This window comes from Canis lupus, chromosome 4, assembly GCF_048164855.1.
Source record: "Canis lupus baileyi chromosome 4, mCanLup2.hap1, whole genome shotgun sequence".
Lineage (NCBI taxonomy): Eukaryota > Metazoa > Chordata > Mammalia > Carnivora > Canidae > Canis > Canis lupus.
Window position 1 is genome coordinate 80,330,221 of NC_132841.1, and position 16,083 is coordinate 80,346,303.

The 16,083-nt window shown below is 33.6% G+C and overlaps 1 long non-coding RNA gene across 8 annotated transcripts in view; it reads right to left on the reverse strand.

Annotated features, from left to right (window-relative positions):
• Positions 1-16,083, reverse strand: part of LOC140632717 (uncharacterized) — a 341,247-nt gene that overhangs the window by 131,936 nt on the left and 193,228 nt on the right. The window lies entirely within an intron of this gene.

Below are 16,083 nucleotides of genomic sequence, written 5' to 3' on the forward strand. Positions count from 1 at the left end.
GAACTACGGGCTTCATGATGAAGGAGAACCAGTCACATACACATCCTAGGGAAATATATTCCCATGTGGAGGAAACACGAGAAACAAAACAGCAGAAACAAGGGATGGGAATAAGCCAGACATAACTAAAAAGAAGAATGCTAATGTAGCTACAGCATAGTGAGGAAGGTTGCAGAGGTCTCATTGAAGGAAGAGGCAGGGATCAGATTTTTAAGTCATGACAGGAAGGCTGGATTTGTTCAAATTCCAATAGAAAGACTTTGGGTGATTTTAATCAGGTGGTTTACCTGATTGAATCTATTTAAAACAGCAATCCAAATCCAACCAATTATTTGGCGCTTGTATTAATCTAGGTAGGAGATAATGGGTGTATAATAAATAGAATTAGTGGAGAAATAGAATTAGTAGTAGGCAATAGAATTTCCTTATTTATCTATAGTCTGTTACTTCAATAAAGACCCAGATGCACCTCTTTATGCACCCTTTTTCCAAGACCACGCTGAGGTGAAGAAAGAACACACAAGGCAGTTCATAAGATTCCTGAATGGGCATAAGATTAAGGTTTGCCTTCTGGTTAAGAAGCTGGACAAAGAGTACTGGGGAATGAACGTGGAAGCTATAGTGACGGCACTGGAGTTGGAAAACGCGTTACACGTGCTCCCTACATAGGGAAAAAAGCTCATTTGGGAAATATTTTGGAAGTAGAACCAAGAGAATGAATTTTCTGACAGCAGTACATGAATAGATACATCCAGGATAATTTATGCTGTACCAAGATGCTGATTCCATAACATGAAAATGGATCAACTGTGAATGATGAAAGGGAGTGAAAAGGGAGCACTTGAAGTAACCTATTTCATACATGCAAAATATAGATACTATTACATTTCCAAAAGAAGATTGAGTAGTCTGTTGGATGCCTGGACAGGAGATAGCGAGACTGTTAATATCAATCTGGCAATCACCTACAGGTTATTTCAAAGCCTTAAGGCCAGATGACATTACGCAATAAAATAAGGGGGAAAAAAAGCCCATGCTGAAGCCCAAAAGCAGTCAAGTATCTTGAGGCCTAGAAGTAAAGTCTCAGCAGTGGCTGGGGAGTGAAGCAAATAATCAAGATATTCTTTTATCCCTGATGCCTGGGAATGGAGGTTTTTCAAGAAATTGAGGGAGGTTTTTAGTCAAATCCTGCTGAGAGGAGAAAGATAAAAAGTACTGGTGTTCTTAATAAGAATGCTTTCATTGAGAAAGAAAACAACAGTAAACCAAAGGAAGAGTAAGAATGAAAATGAGACAGAAGTTATATATGATACTTCTTGTATTAATCATATGGTCTTTAGGGAGAAAATAGACTTGAGATAGATTGTGGCACTTGAAGTTCTTTTTTAAAGTAACAATTTAGTTGTTAATACAAGAATTATATTTATTCTGTTTATGAAAATACAAAATGGCAAAGTTTCATACCTTTTTTTCCTACATTAATTAATGTTCACATTCTTTATAGTTCTACTCACTTAACTCCCCATGATTACATGCACCAAAGGAAAATTTAATTCTTAACAATCTTATATTTGCATCATTTAAGCACTGCAAAATGTAATGAAAACCATTTTTTAAATAAAAAGGATTCCAATTTATTATCAAGAAATATTTGGTATATTCACTGATGATGTGTTATTTGTCAAGACTCAGTTCTTAGTAATTTGGCTACATTACTCTAAGGCAATGCTTCTGGTAATTGAAAATTCACATATGTGAGTGTGTGTACAGGGACAGAGAGGGAGGCTGAGACACACACACAGAAAGAGAGAGAAAGGAAGACAAAGGGAAGAGAGAATGAGCTTTGGAAACTAACTTTTAAATGATTATATATACTGATTATGTAAAAGCATTAATATTTAAGTACAATTTAAAGAAGGTATATTTTATTTACCTTTCTATGCTAAATATAAGCCATTTTTAAATGTAAGTGATACAATTATTAACAAGTTGTTAGACTGCTTAGCAGAGTTCAGAAGATAAATATTAATGAAGATGCTATACTGTGTCATATTTTGATTAATTCTGGAGTGTTATAGACTATTTTACATATTATATTTTTAAAAGGATAAGCTTAAGTTGCAAAAGAACACTAAAAACAAATGCATATAGGGACAGGTTGGTGGCTCAGTGGTTGAGCATCTGCCTTGGGCTCAGGGTGTGGCCCTGGGATCCTGGGATCAAGTCCCACATCAGGCTCCCTGCAAGGAGCCTGCTTCTCTGTCAGCCTATGTCTCTGCCCCTCTCTCTGTGTCTCTCATGAGTAAATGAATAAAATCTTTAAAAAATTAATATAAAATATTTCTTAGAAGAGAAAGACTAAAAATAATCACATTCAGTGACTCAATGAAGGCACATGGAAGTTAAAATAATCGATATCCTTCTTCAAATATTTAGAGAGTTGTCTTATAGATGAAATTTGGCTTGCATTACTCAAAATGGTCCAATGCATACTCAAAAAGGAATGATTGTTCCTTGAAATTTTCCACTTCTAATTGGGAATGAAGCCAGATGACAGTAAAGCAGTGCCCAATCATGGAAAGTCCACAGTAAATTCTTAAATTTTTGAAAGTGAACTACTTAGAAAATAGAATACTCTTTGTGTTACACACCTCTCAGCATCACATTCTGTATTGTTACACTGAAATCTCCCTTTTCAACAAGATGGAAACAATTGGGAGAAATTCAAAAATTAAAAACAAACCCCCATAACACCACACATTGGCCCTCGCTGAGTTTTTGTGATGACATGGCTGAATTAGAGCCCTTTTATAGTGATCCAGCAGTAGGTAAGAGGAAGGAGAGACAGGTTATGTGAAATTGTTAAACCTGAATTATGTTTATATTTTAGCTTGCCATAAAATTTTCTTTAAACTTAAGCATCTATGAAGAATTCAAACTTTCTGTGAAAGTAAACTTAATATTCCCTATCACAAAAATATCTGAACCCACAGAAGTAGTTGGAGAAAACTTAATCAAAACTTGATTCAAAACAAAAAATTCTGTGGGCAGCCTGGGTGGCTCAGCGATGTAGCACCACCTTCAGCCCAGGGCTTGATCCTAGAGACCCGGGATTGAGTCCCAGGTCGGGCTCCCTACACGGAGCCTGCTTCTCCCTCTGCCTGTGTCTCGGCCTCTCTCTCTCTGTGTGTCTCTCATGAATAGATAAATAAAATCTTTTAAAAAAATTCTTTTTTGAAGTTAAAAAAATGAACTATATCAACAAAAAATAAGACTCCAACTCCAAGTAAGAAGTAGTCAGGAATTTATAATGAATATATTAAACTGATGATGCATGGTAAAACCAACTGTCAAATTTGTTTTAAACAGTGAACAGATGAACAATAAAATACTAAAAATATTTTGGAAAATAATATTGTAAGTGCTTATATATAATACTTTTATGAAAAAGATAAATAAAATTAAGAAAATAAATTAAAATCTGAAGCTTACTATATTGATTATAACTATAATTTAACTTTATATAAGCCCATTATACCTTTACAAATATAATCAAGTATTTTTTCAAGCTTTTTTGCCAGCTTTTAAAAGCAAGTATAATTGTTCCCATTAAAAAGAGGAAAAAAGGGGCGCCTAGGTGGCTCAAGTTGAGCATCCGCCTTTGGCTTGGGTGCTGATCCTGAGGTCCTGGGATCGAGTCCCACATCGGGCTCCCTGCACGGGGCCTGCTTCTCCCTGTGCCTGTGTCTCTGCCTCTCTCTGTTTCTCATGAATAAATAAAATCTTAAAAAAAAATCAAAATTGTTTAATGATATTTTTGTGGACACACAGCCAAAGCAATCTCATTTCCATTTCACTGCATACTATTAATGTCCTTCTACAACCAAAAACTTATCTCTTCTATGAGGCACACAGTAATTTTTTTTTAATTGTCAACTACTTGTTAAGGAATTTATATTCAAATCCAATAGTGATTACAGTATGTACAAAAATATATTTTTAATGTCAAGGTTGTATTGAGGAATTAAGAATTCACTGTTCTTTGGCAGTGCTGTTTTAATGCATATAATATTTTAGGTTTTGCTTTTTGAAAAATAGTTTAATGGATATTTGTTGATTACTGAATGCAACAAGCTCCTCCATCAAACAAAAACAAAAACAAAAACAAAACAAAATCAAAATCCTCTAGAAGTGGTAAGTGAAAATCTTTCTTACTTAGGTTTGGGAATTTGAATGCTCTCATACCCAGGTTTGTTTTCTGTACATGTTATACTTGGCATTTTGAAAGGTTGAGTCCTAAAGTTTATTTTCAGAAGGTCTAATAACAGCAAGATTTTATTTGGAAATTAATAGAGAAATCTATTCTCGGCATCTTTGTATGCTTAAGTCAGTAAATGTTAGTTGGGCCCAAATGTTGCTCTAACTTTTTCATACAGATGCATCTATCTTGTAAAAACCTTATTAAAATGCATATGTTATGTAAAATCACATAAAACATATGTAAGAGAAAGTATGGTATATATAATGTATACATATGACTTGATAGACTAAAATAATTTGGTAAATAAAATATATTTCAAATGTATATCATTTGTTCAAATACTAGATCTTCTGGTTTATGTAAAATGTGATTCAATTCCCCCCAAAATGAAATGTAATTCAATTTTCAAAATATCTTTATGCTAAAGCTGATCATAACAATCTATTTGTACAGAGTGTATTATACATGAAGTATATTAGAAAACAATAGTACATACTGGTTTAAAAAGACATGATTAATGTTCAATCTGTGGATTGCATAAATTATATAAAAATATTGAATCTGCCCTTTTGGGCAGATATTTTCTGTTTTCCAACACAACATCATCATCTCTCGCCTGGACCATTTAAATAAACTCCTAAATGATCCCCTCTTTGCTATTAAACTTGTCACCTCTACTCTCTTTTCCAAATGACAGCAAGAGTGGTATTTTTAAAAGGCAAATTTATTCTTGTTGCTTTCTCACTTAATATCTCTCACTCTATTCCTATTAAATTTATAATGAATTTCAACATGCCTAGCAGAGTCTCTTGCTTCATCTCGACTTAATTTCATGGAACTCTGCCTCATTCATTAATCTCTAGCTGCTTTTATCTCTTTTTTCTGATGGCTGTTACTGCTGCAGGGACTTTGCACATCCTTTCTCTATATTGTGAATGATCACTCCCTTCTCCTTTACCTTGGAGGCCTCAGATTTAGTATCACTTATTATTTCAAATGAACCTAGTTCCACTATTTTGGTGCTTCCATAGGTTATCATTCTCCTTACTGTAGTTCTAACTTCATTTTTGGAAAAATAATGTTTTGTCCCTAACATTAAGTAGAAAACTAAATGAGTTAGGGAAAAGATCTTACACACTGGTTTGCCACTAATGGCTAGTCTAGCATGTGATATAAAGTAGGTACTTAATACACTTTGGTGACCGAAAATAAATTTCAAGTATTCTCAATGTTTTGTTATGTGGAGCTATGTTACATATGTAGGGAAAAATTTGAATTCGTAGACTCAAAAAATAAAAGCTAACAAAACATTTTTATAGGTAGATACTAAAGAAATAGTTTATTTTTTTAATATAGTTTAAGCAGATGTTTAGTTTATTTGCTCCCTTAAGAATACACTATTTTCGGGACGCTGGGTGGCTCGGCGGTTGAGCATCTGCCTTCAGCTCAGGGCATGATCCTAGAGTCCCGGGATCGAGTCCCACATTGGGCTCTCTGCATGGAGCCTGCTTCTCCCCCTGCCTGTGTCTCTGCCTCTCACTCTCTCTCTCTCTCCCTCTCATGAATAAATAAATAAAATCTTTTTAAAAAATACACTATTTTCTAGCTACCTGAGCATTGAAAAGGACTGGTTTAAAAATCAGAGTTCTCTGACAATATCAAAAGATACACACACTCCCAAGTTTAATGTAGCATTATTCACAACAACCAAGATACAGGAACAACCTTAAGTATCTGTGAATTGGATAACTGCATAAAAATGTGGTATACACACATACATACACATGACGGAATATTACTCATCCATGAGAAAAAAGGAATCCTGCCATTTATGACAACATGGATGGACCTTGAGAGCATTATGTTAAGTGAGATAAGTGAGACAAAGAAAGGCAAGTACCATACGATCTCATGTATATGTGGAATCTAAAAAAAAAAAAAAAAAAAAAAAAACAAAAACGTGGAACTCCTAGACACAGAGAGTAGAATGGTGGTTATCAGGTGCTGGGCAGTGCGGGAATTAGGGATATGTTTAAGGACACAAACCTATAAACAATAGGTAAGTTCTGAGGATCTAATGCACAGCTGCACAGCGTGGTGATGATAGATAATAATGCTACATTACAAACTTCGAAGCTGCTAAGACACTAAATCTTAATTGTTCCCACTACAAAATTGAAATGATAATTACATGCAGTGATAAAGGTGTTAGCTAATGCCACAATGGTAATCATATTGAGATGAACATGCTGTATACCTTAAATTTATATGATGTCATATGTCAATTATATCTCAATTTTTAAAGATCAGGGTTTTCTTTGATGTTTTTGTTTGGTTCTTTTATATTTTTGTTTTTTAAGAATCTCCTAATGGGTATTTCAACACTCAAAATGACAAAATGCAATTCTCAAAGCCTGAAAAACATTTGAGCAAGCATCAGTATGTTCTATTTCTGATTGCTAATATTGGTGCAAAGAATTACAGTGAATACGTAATGAAAAAACGTTAGAAAGAACAAATTAAATTAAATTTGTATTTGCTTTTTAAATATTATCTGAGGTTAACTAAATTTTAAATTGTGCCATCTATGTACCATAGCAGAGAAAGTAGCATAAAAAAGAGTCAGAAAATAATTATCTAGGTCAATTTCTTTAACGATACAATTTATCAGGCTTACTAAAACGTTACCCTGTAGGAAAAAGTAGAGTTGACATAGCAATATTTCATTGGAATTATAGTCTTTGGAAAATTGCCTAGTTTAAAAGTAAGATATTTTGGTTACGGTTGATTAAACTATTTAAACAATCTTTGCTGTTATATGTGGCTTGTCGTTAGATAATCTAAAATAAACACATAAAACAAATAGAAAATATATTTTTCTCCTGTGATTCATTGCTGTGTATATTTTTATTATTTTAAATGCACATTATTGAGGTTTTTAAGCTAACTCTAGTCTGGACTGAAAGTACTTTACATAGAAGTGACTCAGTGACTTTCCCACTGTTGCAGTAGATTGATTCATACATACAAAGGAGAGGCTATCCATTTGGCCTTTTTATTGTTTTGATTATATTTTGGGATTAAATTATTTATAACACATTTTAATGCAAATTTATTTGACCTGTAGAGTTGATTCTAAACATTGTGAAAGGTTTACATGTAACCTTTACTTAGCCTCATCAATCCCAGCATTATGCTGAATAATTACTATTTTAAAATTTTTGATGGAAAGTATACTTCTATGCTCATTAATTCAAATATGTTTGATAATAACCAGAATTGCCAATTCCAAACATTCTACCTTCTTCATTCTAGGGACTTTATTAATACAAAGAATAAGTAACAGGTAAGATTTGCTATCATATTTATTTGTATACACTTGTATTTGGAGGTTTTTTGGTTGTTGTTTATTTCAGTCACATGTGGCTCCTTCTGATTAATATTCACCAGTTCATGGATCTATAAATCTCTTACAATTTTTCTAACATCAAATACAGTTTAGGTTACTGAATGCAGAAATAAAAAAAAAATCTTATGAGGTTAATGTGACTTTTTTCATTGTATTTTATGCTAAATTCTAATCCACATTCTTGAAGATTTTATAGTTATTTATCTATATTTTTGGAGGAAAGCAGTACAAAATGCCTTTGTACAGGATGAGTCACTCCAAGGACTGTGACTAGAGACAGCATATTAGTATTGCTTGACAAAGCAACTTATTATTTAAGCACTGAAAGGAACAAGAAATTGTATTTGAGTGAAAGGGAAAGGAAAGGCAGAAGAGGAAAAACATCAGTACAAACTATAACAAACAGAAAATTGGATGAAAAGAAAGAAGTCAAAGTTCTAGGAGGAATACCAAATATGAGTATAGCCTGGCGCACTACTTATCAGCTGCACACAGGCCAAGCTCCTCGAGGAAATCCAATTTGTTCAGAGGAAGTGACCAAAGAGATAGAGCCAGGCAAATGATCCGAAGTGCCCTGTAACAAAACATACCAGAGAAGCTGCTTTCCATAGTTTGCAATGTTTCCCACTAGGCTTCGTCAATTATAAGAAACCACCCACTTTTAAAATGGCACAAAGAATCTCTAATTCGGTCAGAGTTACTATTATATATATATATTTTTAAATTATGTAATGGAAAAAGGTGCTGACAACTGAACTAGTGAATTCACATTTTCTCAAGTTCTGAACCCTTTAACCTAAAGTATTTTATTCCAAAATGTATGAAAATACATCCTTGATCATTTCAAGACATCCAAACCTAATTAGGTAAAATAAAAATCGAACAGTTTGACAAGATGTATTTCAGATGAAGATTTAAAAGTTAAAGTAGGCTCTATGGATCATGGGCTGGCATTACATTAAAAGACAAGTGAGAAACTGATGGGAATTGGGTAATATGTCAATAATCTATAAAAAAATTATCAAAGTTGAAAAAAAATGGGACATTGTCCCTTTCATCTTGAGTATAAGAAAAAATGATGTATGACGACTAAAACAACAAAAATGCAGCCCTAAAGAATGAAAAGAAAAATAAGTAGTTTACACAGTACCATAATCTCCAAGGCTGGCCATAGAATCAGGAAAATCACCAAATTTCAAGAATTGTATAGCTACAAATATGATACTGGGTTAATTATAACCATAGGAATCTGATAAAAGACTAGTTTGCATGTCTTAAAATAAGCTTTTCCCTCAACTTTTATCAGTTGGGAAATGAATCAAGAGAAGATGTGTTGTTGAATCATGCAAACCGGGATGGTTTTACCCTAAATTTCTTTCAATTCTAATTTACTTTGTTAGCCATTTCTATATTTTCTAACTGCCTAGATGGTGCCTCAATGGTTTTCAGCTGTCTCAGAATCAAAAATTCTTAAAAGCATTTGCAGGCTTAATGTTGTGCAAAATGATCTATTAGCTATAACTACATTTAAGCCTACGTTGTCTTTATGCTGAAATGGAACAATTTTTCAGCTTGATGGAAAAATGCACTCAGTATCCTCAAAGTATCATTTTCTCTTGTGTATGAATTAATGTTCTGACAATAAATTTCAGTTTATAGCAATTATATAATATTTTCATGGTTTGTCTATATTGTTTCCACTTAGAGCCTATTTCAAACATGGGGGTGTGCAAAACCATGAAATCTGTCCTCACACAATGGAAATATATTTATGGCTCCTAATGTAATATATCCTCAAAATACTTGATATGGTTAGAGGGACAAAATAGGTAGGTGTTAGTTTACATGGAGTCTTTTCAAGTTGTTTAAAAATACTTAGAAATAACTGACTTTATGTGCATGTATCCAATCCACTTGTGTTTATTTAGTGCCTATTATATGCCAAGCATTAATTGAAGCTCTCAAAATGCATCTCTGAACAAGAGAGTTTTCTCTTCCAAGAAAGCCTGCATTCTCCTGTGAAGAGTCAAAACAAAACAAAACAAAACAAAGACACCGAAACACAAAATGAATGAATAATCAAATACACATTTGGAAAATATGAGTCTGTGATTCATATTCTGCAAATAATTAACATAGAGTAATATGGTAAGAGGAAAACGATAAAGGTAGATTGGTTTAATTTGGGAGAATTCTCTAACAAAGTCATATATATACTAAGATATGAATAATTATATAGTCATAAAAAGTACTGGAAGGAAGGACACTTCAAGAAGAAATTGGTAATATTATGTTTTGTGACAGATATGCCGCTAAGCCGTCACCAGATTTCAGCTCTGCCTTTCTCCACAGAACTCCTTATAGGGTATAGTTCTTCTTTGAGTAAGATTTACATCCCATTTCCTTTCCCTGAGGCATGTACATATGTCTAAATTTGGCCAAATATGTAAACAGAAATGGTGTATGGTTGATGTCAGAAAAACTCCCTTATAGGTAACACAGCTTGTGCCCTTTGACATGTATTTGTCCTTTCCAACATTTTTTTTTCACCAAAATGAGAGAGGGAATGGTTGAAATTACATTTTAACTGCCATGTTGCACCATAAAGTTAAGTATCTACACCTTATGATGAAGCATTTAGTGGAAAAAAGTTTGATTCCTACACTATGAGGACCATGAGAATATCATGAAACACAAGACATAATGTCAATTAGGGACTGATCACCAAAAAGGTATTAAAGAAAAAAGAGGAGGGAATGATTAACTTATTTTTTTCCTTGGACAACTACATAAATCTCTAATTTATTCATTTGTATAAGATTGCTCAACTATAACAACACAGAAAACAACTCAATAGATAATTCTGCATTGGAGAGAGTAAAGAAAAAAAAAGTTTAGATGTCTATCAGTTATACCTGGCAAAAATATCAAAGATATGGTATTTCTGGATGAATTACTGAGACGATACGTCATTGGACCTGCTTTCTATATGAAAACAAAGAACATCTGCAAGGCACCAAAATAGGTAGTACTGCTGCTATATTTTAAATAGAAGAGAGATAACCTTATGGGTAGAATGCTACTTGATTTCAAAGTGTAATTTATTTACTACCTTGCAATGAGAATAGTTGGGTATGGATGTATGTGTATCAATAAAATATTAAGTGGGAGGAAATTGACATTTATTGATCACCTACAATGTTTCAGGAACATTAACGTATTTTAGGATATATCATACGTATTCTGAGACATAGACATCATTAACCTATTTGTAGTCGAAACAAACTAATCTAAGGTTATTTAAATACATTTTATAAAGTGGTAGGTGAACCAGGAGAAGAACTGGAACTGATTCACTTGATTTATTACACACTACCTATCTATTCAAGATTATCCACAAAATGGCAGTGACTCAGTTCTGTTTTTTTTTTTTTAATTATCCAACTACTTTTAGTAATAAATCATGACAGTGAAGGCCAGTTGGTGAAGGATGTATGTGGACATTAAGGAATTATAATAGATTATATATTTGTCACCCTTACCTGTAATATCAATTACCTACCCCTGAAAGAATATTCTAATATAGTCTCTATTTAATATTCTAATATAGTCTCTATTTAATTTCAAGTTTCCTCACTATAAAATTTAAAAGACAATAGAGTTACTGTAAATGAAATAATGAATATATATCATAATTTCACAAGTAGTATTATTTAGTATTAATTTTAATTGATATATAAATAATAAAATTAATGAAGATGTACTATTTTAGTTACTCATAAGGACATAACCATAAAATCATCAGAAATCACAGAGAAATAATTATTTTTTCTACAACTGTCATTAAGCTAATCATACATTACACATATTCATGGAAAAAAATGTTTTGCCAGTTGTGCCTATGTTCAAATCTGTATTGTTGTGCCAAAAATCTTTACATTTTTCCTGGTACCCAAAGAGAAAGATACCCTCTTTTTCTCTCAGCATTTCTTTAGAGAAATCGTATTTTTAGACTATTTGTCTTTCTGGGATATATTTCAACATTTTTAAAAGCTAAATGAGTCTTTCGTAAGTGTGAATTCCGAGGTTGTCTTTCTCAGGGCATCTTGGAGAAAACTATTCGAAATGTTACCATGAATGAGGGTGGCACTCTGATGTAGTTTAGCTTTGGTACTTGGTTCCAAGTAGTATCGTCTGATGTTGAAAAGACACAAGAAGTGTTATAGTTCCTTTGAATAAAATACAGCATATATGTAGGAGGTTGTATCTGTCTGTCTGGCTATATATTAGGGTGAGATTTCTTTGGTCTTTGTAATCTCTTTTAGCAGATTACTTGTGATGCATATTACAGTCTGGTTTTATGCTTATTCAGTGATAAAACTGCTTACTTCTTGTAATTTGTGGCTAGGTTTATTGGATTGGCAGGATATTTCATTTTTAACTATATTTCTTCAAAAACTTGACAATGAGGATGGAATTGGTCTGGCAGTTCCTGATGCGAGGGGATCCAGTTGAGGGTCTTTTGGCAATATAACAACCAAGTAAGATACCTCAAATTATTAAAAAAAAAATCTCCCTTCTGGCACTCTGCTTCTTGGAATAGTAGCCAGACAAAACACTCTCTCCATATTCAAGATTTTATGATTAAGTCAGCATAGGTAATACAGGCTCCTAAATCTAGTCAGGATCTCCATTAGTTCTGATGGTATATATATATGGTGAGCTAGGAACGTATCCTGTGGTCTTTCTCATAAATTGGCATATATCTCTGTCACATTTGAAATAGGTAACATTTATGAATCCAGTCTTGCAGTAAGCTAAGGAAGGTGCCTCTGATTTGGATAAATTAAGGTATTTATGGGTGTTCTTAGAAGGAATCTGTCTCAAGTAAATAGAAGGTGAATATTTGTGTGATATACATCATCTAAGAGCAAAGTTAAAATTTGATAGCCAGTAGAAAATCTTGAGAAAAATAGAAACATGAGAACTAAAATTAATATTTACAGAACTTCTTCCTTTCCCTACTGTCCCCACTCCCTTTCATCCAGCTGTATCTGTTAGTTCTGTCCATTTGTCAGACCAATTCCTAGGAAGAAGAAGGAATGACCTTTTAGATGAGTGGGTTTCTTTCATTTGTGGATTTCCCTGCAAAGGGCGATGGGTGCACAATATCTCTAGCTGGTAATGAATCATTTGGTTTATAAGTATATGAATCTCATTCCCTAGCTCTAAGTCAACTTCAATATATTCACCCAATTTCACCTACAAGAATTCTCTGTGTCATCAATGCATCATGATGAAGCAGAAATGAAAGAGATATGATCAGAGAATAATTGAGAATTTGGATAAAATATTGTGTTCCTACATGAAGGCTATCAGGTGGACAGTAGTTCTATTAGTCACTTGGAAAAAGGTAAACAGAATTATTAGGTAGAAAAATACTAACACAGAGAAAAAATCAAAATACCATAAATTCTACATTATTCTCATCTCAATAAGAAGGAAAACAGCACCTTTTATTCCAATTGCCAGCAGAGCTGATGCCATTGAGAGGGCTCCCTAGGCCTCCTAGGTAATTCACCTGCCTTCCCCACCTGCTGATATTATTAAAGTTGTTTTTTTTTTCCCCCTCCCCCTGCACTCTCATTCCAACTATTATACTCAAGTGAGTGAAAAGGTAGTAGGATGGCAATGACAGACTATTACTAAAAAATTAGCAGCTGCTCAGTTTAAGGACAATAGGGGTAAGACAAAAAGAAATAAAAACAAACAAATAAACATACAGTGTTAGCTGCTTGAGTTGGAACGATTTACTCAATATAACACTTAGTCTGGCATCATCTGAAGGCAGGAAAAAAAAGAGAAACAAACACTGTATATTATTATTGCAAGAGGCCAGGACACTAGAAGATGGATTGTAGAAAGACACTCTGGAAAATGCAAAAATGGCAAGAACAGGGAATTCAGGAAACCCCAGAAGGATAAAACTCTCAGCTAGAAAATAATTGTCAAATGGCTTAGGTTGATGGATTGAGGGAATCTCAGGGGTAGGAACTGGTGAAATATGTTTCAATAATTTTTATGCTACCCTATCCTTACATTTTCTGGTAAATATTGGTGTTATTTGTTTCATAAAAAATGTTTTGCCTTTGGTATGATGATAAATCAATATTGGTTGGTATTTTGAGTCAGACTTCCAGGGTTTTTGTTTTTACTTTTCCTTTTTTTCTATGGTTTTCATGGAAATAGTTTCTACTAGCTGACATGCTTTCTTTCCTAATTTACCTACAAACCAATTGGGAATACATTTGTGATGCAAAGTAAAGCTCTCCATCCATATTATCTACTCCAAATGCAATGGTTATGGAGTTCCCTGGGGGGGCTACGGAGGAAGGCATCTAATTTGGTTATTTTGTCCTTTCTGAAAGAAAAAGAGTACAACAGTGTCAGTCTCACACTGTACTGGAGAAAATGTCCTGAATGAAAAGAAATCAATATTACTTTGGACCCTGAAGAATAATGATACTGATTTAATTTGATAGAGAAGACTACTAAAAATAGATAACTAAAACAATATGCCATGGCCATGTATAAAATAATACCCTTTCTCAAGTGCTCAATTAGGACTTAAATAGTTATAAAAGAAAACAAAAAGTGAAAAGGGAAGTTATTCTGTAATTCCACTAAAGGGAGGTAAATTCGATCAAGATGGTCACCACTTGACCATTATATGGATTTATTCAAGATCTTAGTAAAGTAAATAAATGTGTTGTTCTGATAACTACTGTAGTTTCTAATCTTGTAATTATTCAGACTTTGGTACCATCATCTGCAAACTTTTTTTTTCTATAGTTGATCTATACTCTCAGCTTTCTATTTTCCTCTAATGGATGACTCAAAGTCTTACTGACTTTTGTTTAGGAAGGAGTTCAGTATTTATGGCAAAGGATTCCACAAAGTTTCAGGACTCTTCTTATTTTATTTAGTCATTTATAGGAAAACTTGGAGAAATTTGTCTCACCAGAGGGATCCATGAATTCTTTACTATGTAGATGACTTCTTGGTACCCTTAGAAAGAAAATAGTAATGCAAAACTGATACTTCAACTTGGCCACAATTCCTTACTTCATAGGGACATAAGACCTCACTAGACACATTACAATATTGCCAAAGTGAAGTAAAATATTTAGGGCATCTGTTGAAGGCAGCAAGTGTTACAATTGAGGAATTAGCTAATTAATACAGTCGATGTTACAATCTACCAGCCTGCAAATGTGATGGCCCACTAAAAACAATCAAAAAGCAAACAAACAAAAACCCAATAGACAATTTGAGGACTGGGAGGATATGCAGATTGTGGATCCCAGCTTTTGCAGAAGCAGTAAAACCACTGATGGAACAACTAAATGGTAAGTCTCCAGATCCCTGGGGTAGTTCCTAGGAGCTAAAGAGATTTTGAACAACTGAAATTGGCTATAGTCTCTCTCTCTCTCTCAGCTTGGAAATTCTAGATTCCGAAAAATCTTTCCATTTGTTTTGTTATGAAAATAAAAGTGCTGTTAATGAAATTTTAACTCAAAAGCTGGATGTACACTAGAGATCAACTGTATCTTTCTTCATTGGGAATGCCTGGATGCTCCAAGCAGGCCAATAACCCAAACTTCTGAAAAAGCTCAAACCCTATCTTGGGTCACTGGACAGCTAGCTAGCTGCCTTCTAAGTGCACAGGACCCAGCATCTGTCAGTGCACTATCAGGCATGCTATGAATGAGCATTATTTTCTAATACTGATATGTACTTGGTAGACAAAGTTCCCTAAACTTTGCTGCATTTTTTCACTGTTGTTCTGTCTTTTTAAAACCAGATCCTGATCAAATAAATGATCATGACTGCATCATGCTAATAGAAGGCACCAGTCCCTCTCTGGACATATCTGATACTCCTATTCCAAATATAGTTATGGCAAATATGGCATTATTTACTTACGAGTCACATCCTTGGGATAAAAAATGGACAACTTAAGTTTTTCCAATGCTGTGATTATTTCTCTTGAAATTTTAAAAATTTATCTTTTGTCTGAAATTAAAAGTACAAGCAGCTACATTTATGGCAGTTACAGGAACTAAAACTGTTGGTTTAAGATTTAAAAATTAGTTTATACACACATACATAGTGAATTTGTGTGTGTGTTCAGTGCCTGTCAAAACACAGGGAACATTTGGAAAAAACGGGATTTTTGACTTGATGGGAACTAAAATGTGCTTTACAACTAACTGCCTGCTTAGATATCAGTAATCGTAGAGCTCACATAGGGCAGAATAATACATCTAAAGACAAGAATCTGGCTGACAAACTTAAGAAAAAACTATGAAAATATGGCAGACTCCAAACTTAGAAGGCCCACTTTTAACAA